The 12,003-nt window shown below is 40.8% G+C and overlaps 1 protein-coding gene across 17 annotated transcripts in view; it reads right to left on the reverse strand.

The window, feature by feature from the left end:
* Nucleotides 1-12,003, reverse strand: part of RAI14 (retinoic acid induced 14) — a 138,391-nt gene that overhangs the window by 74,023 nt on the left and 52,365 nt on the right. The window lies entirely within an intron of this gene.

A 12,003-nucleotide genomic window follows, 5' to 3' on the forward strand; every position in this document is an offset into this window, starting at 1 on the left:
CTTACTTAAATGCTCCTGTAAAACTTTTCTAGGACATGGTCCAATTAACCAAGACATGAACAAAATAAGAACACAAAACTCTAGAAATTTTGGTTGTGATAAATGTCATATAACAAAGAGAAAGGTTGTTAATATAGCTATCAAAGAAGATGTAAATATACTCGAAACTTGAAAGCAAGAATGCAAATTTGATTGCCAACTAGACTTTTAGAGCTGAAGTTTAAAAATGTAAAACCACCAGATGTTCCTCTAATACTCTCTCCTTACATAAAAAGCATTCTGCTGGAAGGTGGTGATCTTCTTGGAGTAACTGACAGGTATTAATTCAGATAACCCCATGATTTCCCCCATAGTATTTATAAAAGCCAAACCATTCTCAGGACTTGCCTCTATAATTTGGGGCTAGTACTACTTTCCTTAAGTTGTCAAAACCCCTTCCAGCGCAGCTGGAATACCACTACATCTACCCCCAGGACATCCTGCACTATATATTGGAATGATTTGCGGGCTTATCCTACTTCTGAATTGTTCTATTTGTATCCCGACTGCATCAATTACAATACTTAGAATATATATGAGATTCTATAGATTTTATACGGTAAAGTAAAATGTGACAAACATGAAAAAAATTCTTAGAGAGGGGGAAAGAAAAAAAAGAGAGGGAAATAAGCCATAAGAGACCCTTAACTATAGAGAGCAAACTGAGGGTTGAAGGAAGGCCTGGGTGGGGATGGGCTACATGGGGCTCTAAGGAGGGCACTTGTGATGAGCACTGGGTATTATACATAAGAGATAAATCACTGAATTCTACTCCAGAAACCAATACTGCACCATGTGTTAACTAAAATTTAAATTAAAAAAATATAAAATTTTTAACATACCAACTAAAAAAAATTCTTTGAAAATTTTTCACTAAGGAACTTCTGTGCCTCTTATCGCTGCTATCTCAATTTCTTCAAACCCACACTATACACAGGCTTTTACGAAAATACTCTAACCTGAATTTCAACCTACTTGATCAAAGAGCTTTCCAAGGTGAGTCCAGAACTATGGAATTTTAGGCCAGCTTGGCATCAAAAATATTTAAATCTCTCACCCGTTACTGTGCCTATTCCAGCTCTGTCCCTGTTCCTTCAGGAGAGGTTAAAAACCACCCATTCCAAAGAGCCATTGTGTGGGTAAACAAGATAATGCACGAAACACACATATAATATGCCTTGCAGATATTAAGTGCTAAGTAAATGTTTGCTGCCATCATGATCGCCTGTAGCATGCACCCTGTTTTGCACTAGGCCTGGAGGTATCACAGGAAATTAGACCCCAAGGTAGGTTCCTAATCTACAGAGCTCTTAAGTTGATATTCAACTGTCTAGACCAAGAGATACAGATCTGTGATGCCACTATTTCTCTGCCTGCTAAAACTCCAATCTGATTTATGAAGCCGTAGGCACTTCAACCCTGTGGAAATATTTTCCCTGAAACACTTTAGTGATTCCATTAAATTACAAAATAGTCAGGATATAAGACAGATAGCATTTGGAGGCTCCTGCTACACATTAAGAGTATTCACATTTTCTAGTCTTCAAACTGAAGGTTGTAACAGCATTTTTAAAGTTACTTGGAAGATTTATATTGTAATAAAGGCATTTTTCCAAATTACCACATGCATTTATAAATGCCAAATAATATTTAGGACATTCAGTTGTTGAAATATAAGCCAGATTGTGGAATGAAGTATTACTTACCAGGCCAAGGGAAAAAAAAAAAAAAAAACTCAAAGCTTTATGTTTGGAAACTGAAATGTTGAAAAATGATCAGTAATTAAGGATGTAGGACACCTAAAAGATGGAAGAGCTGACACTATATACTCAAGTATATATTCTAACTTTCCATTAATTGTACAATTCCTTTAAAAAATATTTTTACAGGGGATCCTGGGTGGCACAGTCCATTGAGTCCAACTCTTGGTTTCAGCTAAAGGTCATGGGATTTAGCTCCATGTTGGGCTCCTTGCTCAGCATGGAGTCTGCTTGGATTTTCCCTCTCCCTCTCCCTTGCCTCCCTGCCCCTGGTAGGCTCAAGGTCCATCGTTCTCTCAAATGAATAAATAAGTCTTTAAAAAAATATTTTTTACATGTGTTAAAAAGATTCCTTATTTAAAAAGTTCAAAAACCAGAGAAAATAAAAAATTAAATAGAATTGCTTTCTGTTAATTTTTTTGTTTGCCGCCCCACCCCCCGTTTTTTTTTTTTCTATGCATAGAGCAAATGTTGTGCTCTATAAACTACTTTTCTCATCAGGTAATATATGCTGAACTTTTCAGTAAAGAGCTCCATCAAAAGTTTTTACAGCTAAAATAGTGATGAGCATCTAGGCTGTTACCAGGTTTACATGGTTATAAACAGCTCTGTCTTGAACATCTTTGGACATTCATGTCCCTATAGTGTAGTGATTTCAAGCATAAATGAGATAATACACAAACACCGCTGGAATATTCCTAGCCTGACAGTTAATCTCCCCAATTCATAAGACTACATTTTTTTTAACCCTTCAGACTTCTTTATAACTCAACAGATACACTTTTCCATCTGCTAAAATGCCTTTGATAAAATCTTAGTATAATTTCTCCCACTGCCTCGGCATTGGAAACCAAAGCCCACCGCTGACACACAGAACCACTAAGTGACCCAATTTCTACTAAAATTGGGGTCCTATACTTCCTCCTCCAAGGTAACAAAGCCAGCCCTGTTAATATCACCTTCCTGGTCTCAATTAGAGGGGAGGGGAGAGGAAGAGTCCCTTTAAGGAGAGGGCAAGTGCTTTTTCTTTCAGGCTCCACAGCTTTTCCAGCTCACTCCTCTGCCCACCAATGGGCGGGGGTATCAAGTGAATCACACAGAGACACTGGAGGTGTCTGGAAGAACCAACATTTCTTTCACTGGTTGCCATTTACTAAGGCAATGGATTGCCTGATTTCCCCTGTGTCCTTCAGAGCAGAAGAGAAAGGAACTGAAGAGAAAGGAGAGAAGGTAGGAGAGGGAGGTGACACTGCAGAAAAGCCAATACATCCAGTTCAGAGAGACAAGGTCAAGTGACTTTCCTGGAACTCAAATGAATATCATGTTCTGAAGCCTGACTTGAGGTATCTTGCTGATACCTAACCAAGATGACTGCCATGGGGTAAGAAGTCCCCATTAGTGAGTGAGAGAGAGGGGTTAGGAAAGGTCCAGCCAGAGGCAGAGCCTGAGTCAGGGACCAGAGACCTGGGATGTGCTGAGCCAGTGGCTAGCCAAAGACACAGCTTCAACCAGCATGTAGAGGACAGCATCTACACACAGCGAAGTGTAGAGATGTTCGCCTTTCCTGCCTTACCCCTGATGCCTCTTTTGTCTCCCCAACGTGGGGAAGGGGTACGAGACCCCAGATAAGCAAGGGGAAGAAAAAGTGAAAGGGCAAGATATCCCAACTCTCCCTTCACTTCGAGGGCTGTGAGTCAGGCTCAGGTTGCACTGGGGAAAAGAGAGAAGATTCAAATCAATTTTAAATTGATTTTTCAAACTGGATTCATCTCTGAAAGTTGATGGAAGTTGCACATTGTGAAGGGACAGGAATGGGAGATTCAGCCTGGCATGGTTGAAGGGGGAAAGACTGAAGAAAAATCCCTCAGTTCTACCCAATGGACCTGAGATAGTTCAAAAGCTCAGTTACATCCTGAATGCGGTTCAATAGGAGCATTATGGTGCTGAGTTGGGCCTGGGCTCAGAATCTGGCTTGGCCCAGTCATTCATTCACTCAGTAGGTATTTACTGAGCGCCTTCTGTGCCCTGGACAGAGCTATGAACGAGAGTGACAAATGCCCTGTGCTCTGGAAAGTTAAATTCTGGGCACCTATGTGATTCCGGAAAACTTCCTTCACCTTCTTAGGCCTCAGATCCCTCATGGTATCTTGTTCTAATATTCTCTCCCCACCCCCTACCCCCTCCACCAACTGATTTCTAAGAAGCCTGGAAATTTTTTTTTTTAAGATTTTATTTATTTATTCATGAGAGAGAGAGAGGCAGAGACAGAGGCAGAGGGAGAAGCGGGCTCCCTGCAGGGAGTCCGATGCGGGACTCGATCCCCAGGGTCCCCAGGATCATGCCCTGGGCTGAAGGCGGCGCTAAACCGCTGAACCACTGGGGCTGCCCAGAAGCCTGGAAATTAAGTATAACAGAACAATCAGTGTTGGTGCTATTGTTGTGTTTTGTGTTTTCTTTTTTTTTTTTTTTTTTTTTTGAGCAACATACACTTCAGACAACTAAACAGAGATGAACAGCTTGTGTTTCAGAAATGCAAGCACAAACCACATGGAAGCTTCCTAACACAGAGGAGCCAGTCCAGGTTCTAAAATAGGGACTGTGGTGTTAGTCAGTAGTGGCTTGGCCTGGGTGTCAAGTATAGCCTTGTTATCACTGTTTTTAGGTATGAGGGAGAAAAATCTTCTAAGCACCAAAAAAGGCTAAATTAGTGACTTTCAAATATCAAACTGGGCAAATATTTTTGCAAGATTAATGGTGTTCGTACTTTGTAAGGGGAGAGAGACCCAGAAGAACTGTCTCAGTAAAGTCAGCGATAGTAATTCAACACACCCTACTACTGCTATATCTACGCATATTATCAAATCCATGGGCCAAATTTTTCTGGTTACTTGTAGAGAGCAAGACACCAGTCTACGGGCTATAGCTTAGCATCACTGCAGAGCGGAGAGCAGACCCACCCCATGCCCAAGTGCCACCTTCCTTGACCGCAGGCCTCTGGGACAATCCCTGGAAGGCTGCCGGTCCCTAAGCACAGTGCTGGAGCTGCACTTTTTTTTTTTACCAAGGCATCCCCAGGAGCCACCTCCACTTTGGGGCCAGTGATTGTCAGCCTGCCACAAATTTAAGAGACAGAAATGGGGAACTGTGAGGTACTTGCTTCATTACTCACCCATCCCCACCTCCACCTTTAGGCCTTTAGAGCAACATGCCACCCTGGCCACGTCTGGACTTCTGGAAGGTCAGGTCATTTGTCACTTGGGTTAATCTTCAACTTTCCTACTTTGAATCCCTGCAAACTTCACCCAGCCCATGGGATCCCAGTGCTTTCCACTGCCTTCGGTCCACACAGGAGATGACAAAGATCACAGAGAATGGTTACCAGAGTATCTGCAACTTAACTAGTTGCTTCCTTAACTTTGTTTTCCCAAACTATTTGTTAAGATGTTGCTTGCTCCTTTTTTAGTTTCTTCCTTTTTCTTTTTGGTCCTGCAAAAGGGAAGCACTTAGGTAGTTCAGTGCCAAGAAAGTGGAAAACGGAAAGGCAGTATGTTAAGACAACTCTGTCAGTGGTCTGCATGTAGCCAGGTCAGAAAATGCACAACCTCCCACAGGTCAAAAGCACCAAGGCTACTTTCTCTAGCTTATTCCAAAAGAATTAAGTAAATGTATGAATATGCAAATAAAGAAATCTCATACAAAAGTTCATCTAGAGCATCTAACTGCAAAAATAATTGCAAAAATATAAAAAAATATAAAATAACCCCCACCCAAATATTACTTTGTTAAATAAAGTATCTTTGTTTTAGGTGAAGATAAATAAGGTAGTGGGTGTATTTTCTCAATTTGCAACATTATATATTTTTCTGTTTAAGATTTTAAAAACAAAATATAACCACAAAACAGACAACTACAAAGAGAGAGACAAGAGGAATATCCACCTCCAAAATTTGATATTCTCTAAAAACAAAGTTGAACATTTTGCTTTATTTCCTTTTGGTCTTTTCCTAAGTATTTCTTTTCTAGCATAACTGGCTTTGTCCTGCTTTCTCTGACAATATTAAAAGCAACCCAGGGTGGCGCAGCGGTTTGGCGCCTGCCTTTGGCCCAGGGCACGATCCTAGAGACCCGGGATCGAGTCCCACGTCGGGCTCCCGGTGCATGGAGCCTGCTTCTCCCTCTGCCTGTGTCTCTGCCTCTCTCTCTCTCTCTCTGTGACTATCATAAATAAATAAAAATTAAAAAAAAAAAAAAAGAATTTATCTTTAAAAAAAAGTAAATAAATAAAAAAAATAAAAGCAACCCAGGGCACCGGGCTGGCTCAGTTGGAGGAGCATGCGACTCTTGATCTGAGGGTCGTGAGTTCAAGCCCCATGTTGGGGGTAGAGATTATTTAAATTTTAAAAAAAGCTTAAAAAATGAAAAAAGCAAACTTGTAGGGCAATAAATTGTTATTTTATAGGATATGTAAAATTACATAAGTAAATATTTTGAAAAAGTTAACACTCTTTTGTTGTCTAGCATTTAGGTTATATTTTCAGGAAAGGAACATAAAGCACACAGCCAGAAACATATCTGTGCATCTGGTTTTCAAAGATATCTTCGATAAAACTGTTTCCCATAAAGGACACTAGAAAAGTGCAAGGGCACTAGATACGGTCACTGCAGACAATGTTCACAATGATAGAACAATGGGCAAAACCTACCAGGTTTTTTTTTTTTATGTTAACATTTAAACATATCTAAGAGGAAAGAAACTTACCATCCTCTTCAGTGACTACTAATTGGTGGCTGTCTCCCTTCACTTATACTCTTTTTAAATAACTCCCCCCCCGGATCATCTGTGGTAAATCCCAGACCACATAGCATGGCTTCAAGAAATACTTCAGCATGTCTCTACACAGTAACTTTTTTTTTTAAAAGAACATATGCACAATACCGTATCTTAAAAAATTACAACAATGCCTAAATATATCAACTATTCAATGTTCAAATCCTCCCTACTGTCTCAAATTTTTTTTGGTTTGTTGGAATCAGAATACCAAGTTTCTTGCATTGTAAATGGCAGTTCTGTATCTCCAGTCTCTTAATCTGTAGGTTCTCCTCCCTTCCCACCCTGGGTACCCCCCCCCAACCTGTTTCTCTTTACTTATTGAAGAAACAAGGTCACTGGCCTACAGAGTTATGCTGACTGAATCTCATAAGAATATTTAAAATATTCCTCTATGTCCTGAGTTCATATAGATTTAATTTTGGGGCAAAAATAAATACTTCAAGGGAGGTGAAGTATACTTCCATCAGAAAGCACAAAATATCTAGTTGCCTCTTTTTTTGAAGTTAGTGGGGTCTTTGGGTTTTGTGGGGGGGTTGTATTTTTAACTTTTTATTATAAAAAACTACAAACATGTTTTTAAAATTCAAACCAAAAAAGAGAAAAGAATGTAATGAATCCCCATGTAAACATCAGCCAAATATCAACTCGCTTCCCTCCCCCTTGTTTTATTTTATCCATGCCTGTATTCATTTCCCTTCCTTCCCAACCTAGACAATTTTGAAGCAAATTCCAGACACTGTATAATTCCATCTCTCAATGTTTCAGCATATATCTCTAAAAGGCGGCAATTTCTTGGGGGCACCTGGGTGGCCCAGTAGGTTGGTTTTGGCTCAGGTCGTGATCTCAGGGTCTTGGGATCAAGCCCTGTGGTGGGCTCAGCGTGGAGTCTGCTTAGGACTCTCTCCCCCTCTGCCCCTCCCCCTCCCACCAAGTTCTCTTTCTCTCTTAAATAAAGTCTTTAAACAAAAAAAGATTTCTTTTTTTTTTGCAATACCATCATTACACCTAAGACTTTTTTTTTTTTTAAGATTTTATTTATTTGAGAGAGAGAGGGGGGCGCATACACAGAAGGAGGGGAGGGTGGTGGATGGGGGTGAGGTAGAGAGAGAAGCAGGCTCCCTGATGCACAGAAAGCCCAACATGGAGATCCTGGGGATCTAGACCCTGGGATCATGACCTGAGCTGAAGGCAGATGCTTAACCACCTGAGCCACCCAGGTGCCCCTACACCTAAGACTTTTGAGAATAATTTAACATCAAATATCTGATCAGTTCTCACGTTTCTCTGACCACTGATTAAAATATATTTGGCATCTGATTTTAATTTGCAGGGTCTGATTATCGGCAAGTGAGAACACTATTCCATGTGGTCAGCTACTGGCTGTGAATTGTCTTGTGGTGTCCTCTGCTTGTTTTGAATTGAGTTGATGGGTTGACAATAATAAAGACTGATATTTTCTGGGTCTGAATTTGCCTGCTGATAGGAGGTGAGGAGGGGCCGTGTGCCCTCCCATCCATCTAATAACAGGAGAATTAAAGCTAATTTAAGTATACTTTGTGATTCTTTCTATTGCTTCTGCGCTCAGAATGCCTTCCTTCTTTCAAAGATATGTTGCATATTCAATTCCAATTTTTTCTAGTTTCTCTAAGTAATCTGCGTTAAGTACATTCAAAGTCTTATATCCTTAGAAAGCTATTTGGTTTTTATAAACCCAGAATTTACTTCCATGATCCTTAAATCGCAGACACTGGGATAAAAACAAAGGGTTTCGGAAAAGTGGTGTATTTCTAAATGATTTGAATCCTTTTGCAAACTATCCATAAATATATTTTCACTTGCTCCTAAAGAAAAATGTCAACCCCTTCTTGAGAAAGGGGAGCCCTGTAACCTGGTTTTAACACACTCTAAATAATTAGGGTGTTAATTAGCTTTATGCAAGAATGAAAAGTAGGGATTGATTTAAATCACAATGAAGATGGTGGGGGAGGGGTGGGTTAATGGTTTCTTCTTTAACAGTTACCAACACATTTTAAACAGACCCGGGCCCTTTTAAGGAGGGCATTCTTGCCGCCCAAGTTTGGTTCCCTAGGAGACCCCACCCTTCCATTCTACTGGAGCCTGCAGCCTCAGAAAGGCAGCTTCAATTTAATAGACAGCTACTTTTTCTAAGCTTCAATCGAATGGACAGTCGAAGTAACAGAACTAAAATTCAAACATTACCTCAATTACAGGCCTAGATTTTTAAGCAGGAATTCCCACGATAGCAAAGTAGGATGATGATGCAAAATCCGGCCTTCCTCCCTCCAAAAAATACTAAGCTATAGGTTTCATCGGTTTTCTATATTCTGCTTAAGATACCAAGACCAAGTGACTTATAAAACAAGCATAGCCAAGTGCTGACATTTTGAAGCACCGTGTAAATAAAACGTAGTCCACAACACCACATTTAATGCTTTGCATGATCAACAGAAATGCAGCCGTAACGAGTATACTACAGCTGAATGTATGGTCAGGTCACTCCTACGTTATAACAAAGGGTTGGTTGAAAAAAGATCAAGTGAGGCTATACATGCAAAAGCATATCACTATTAACAGCACCATTTGAAAGTGAGCTTTTATTAAATCACCTTCTGAAATCCCACTTTTCTTACAAAGTAAGCCAGGCTACCACATTTGCATTAATGCCACGTAAAGGTTAACTTTATGTGTCAACTTAGCTAGGCAGGAATCTGTTCAAACACCACTCAAGATGTTGAAGGTATTTTTTGGATGTGATCAAAGTTTAAATCAGTAGACTATGAATGAAGCAGATTATTCTCTATATATGGGTGGGCCTTATCCAATCAGTTGAAGACCATAAAAGACAAGACTGGGATACCCTTCCCCCGAAAAGGAATTCTAACATCAGAGTTGAAAATGTAATATCAACTCCTCCTTGGATCTCCAGCCTGCTGATGTGCCCCGCAGATTTTGGACTCCCCAGCCCTATAATGACCTTAGAATCCAGATAGGCAGAGAGAGAGGAAGAGGTATTATCCATTCTGGTTCTCTAGAGTCCTGACTACTATAGACCATCACTACCACTGGACAGCTATACTATAAAATTAAGTTTGTATTTATCTGGCTGCTTCCACAGTACATTAACATGCTTTACAAATTTTCATTAAAATTTGAGGGTATGTTCACTAAAGCTGCCGCAAATACCATTGACTGGGTGGCTTAAACAACAGAAACGTTCTCACAGTTCTGGAAGCTGGAAAATCCAAGATCAAGGAGGAGCCAGCAGGTTTGGTTGCTCCTGAGGCCTCCCTCCTTGGCTGGCAGATGGCCACCTTTTCCCAGTGTTCTCCATGGTCTCTTCTATATGCCTGTGTACCCCTGGTTTCTTTTTGTGTGTCCATATTTCCGAAACCAGTCAGACTGGGTTAGGACCCACACTAAAGGTTTCATTTAAGTCACCTTTTCAAAGGCCCGATCTAATAGTCACATTCAGGACCACTAGGAGTTAGGCTTCCGTATATGAATTGGCAGGACAAGTGTAAAACTTAACCCATAACAGAGCATCTATTTGGAAAAATCTGATTTAATATATCTGCTACATGGCATACATGAAATTCACTGTGAGGAGAAGGTACCTAAGGGACAGCTTTCCTCTAGAGCAGCCAAAAGTAGCCAGTCAAGAAAAACTCACAAATAAACACTGATGGGCAGAAAAAATATGAGATGATTTAAATAGTAGCCCTAAAACCAAGGTAGAAAGACAGACATTTTAAACTGGTGGCACTGATGTGTCACATGGACAGTATTTTGCGCCCTGCTCAGGTGTGGCAAGCAGCAGGGACTTACTCCAGCTTGCCTAATGAAGCTCCCCACAGGCTGGCTAGTAATCGTGAACTCAGCTGCCAAACCCCTCTCGAAGCCCAGACCTGGGCATGATGTAAAATCCTTGTAAACAGAGATTAAAGATGTAATGTCGACCACAAGCTGTTCAGTTTCCAGATCTGACAGGCAATTACCTGCAGGCACCCAAGGGACGCTGCGAGCCTCAGAAAAGACAGAGAAAGAAGAAAAGGCAAGGCAGTGGGAAGACAAAGAAGAAAATAGAAAAGTAGTGAGAGAGGGGATGGAAAGAGGAAAAAAGCCCAAGAAGTAGAAAAGGAAAGGCTGGGAAGGCGGGTCTCTGTCCCCTTTCTCAGGCACCACATCAGAGTCCCACCGCCTGTAACAAAACTTAGGCCTGCGTGACACGTGTACACTTCCAAAGGCTCTTCATCTCTGTTATCCCTCATCCACCCCAAACAGCTTGGTGAGACCTCATGGAAGTAATATTATTTTTATTTGACAGATTAAAAATCCGAGACATCCATTAAAAGGGGACTTGCAGAGTCTGGAAGCAACTGACCGTTTTATGGGCTAACCCTAGTCCACAGAAATGATAAACGAGGATAGCTTCTTTTCATCTCACCACCCTCCCTTCAACATTCTGGTTCATACATAGTCAAACTATGGGACATATATGTGTTTTTAAAATTCTGTGTTCCCGCTTCCTCTACAAAATTTCTTTTTTGGCTTATACTCCTAATAAGTTTGTTTAGCCATAAGAATATTTCACTTCAGGGATGCCTGGGTAGATCAGTGGTTGAGCGTCTGCCTTTGGCTCAGGCCCTGATCCTGGGACCCTGGGATCGAGTCCTGCATCAGGCTCCCGGGAGGGAGCCTGCTTCTCCCTCAGCCTGTGTCTCTGCCTCTGTGTCTCTCATGAATAAATAAAATCATAAAAAAAAAATCTCACTTCAAACAACTCAGGGAGACGTTGTGGAGAAATGATTATTTACTGGGAAAAATGAGCATGATAATATCAGAAGAACTCGGATCCCAGAGAAGTCCGTTGTTCTCCAGAGGTGACCTTCCAAACACTACAACTTTTTGAGAACAATCAGAATTAAAAATAAACTTTGGGAAAAAAATGTAATTGAACTTTTATTAATGGGTAATAGGGCAAAGGTATGTGTGGTATAGGCAACACGGCTCTTGTCATGAAATATGGTTATGGCACTAGAAGGAAAGAGTCTGTCCTTGGCTTCCTGTGTGTATCCTGCATCTCTGAGTCCAGTTACCTATAAGCCATTGACAACCAGACATTTCAGTGAAACGAAATGAGTGAAAACTCAGGCTCAAATTCAAAGCTGGGAAGTGAAACCTGTCCTGGAACACAGTTCAAAGTCCTATATTCCAGGCCTTTATGTTAAGGTCTTGGCTTTTGCTAAGTGTACCGGCTGGCATGCTACTATAGTAACCAAAAGAACACTAGTACTAGAACCTTCTAGAAGCTCCTCTGCCTATAAAATTAGACTGCTCATATGCTGCAACATA

Source organism: Canis lupus, chromosome 4, assembly GCF_048164855.1.
Source record: "Canis lupus baileyi chromosome 4, mCanLup2.hap1, whole genome shotgun sequence".
Taxonomy (NCBI): domain Eukaryota; kingdom Metazoa; phylum Chordata; class Mammalia; order Carnivora; family Canidae; genus Canis; species Canis lupus.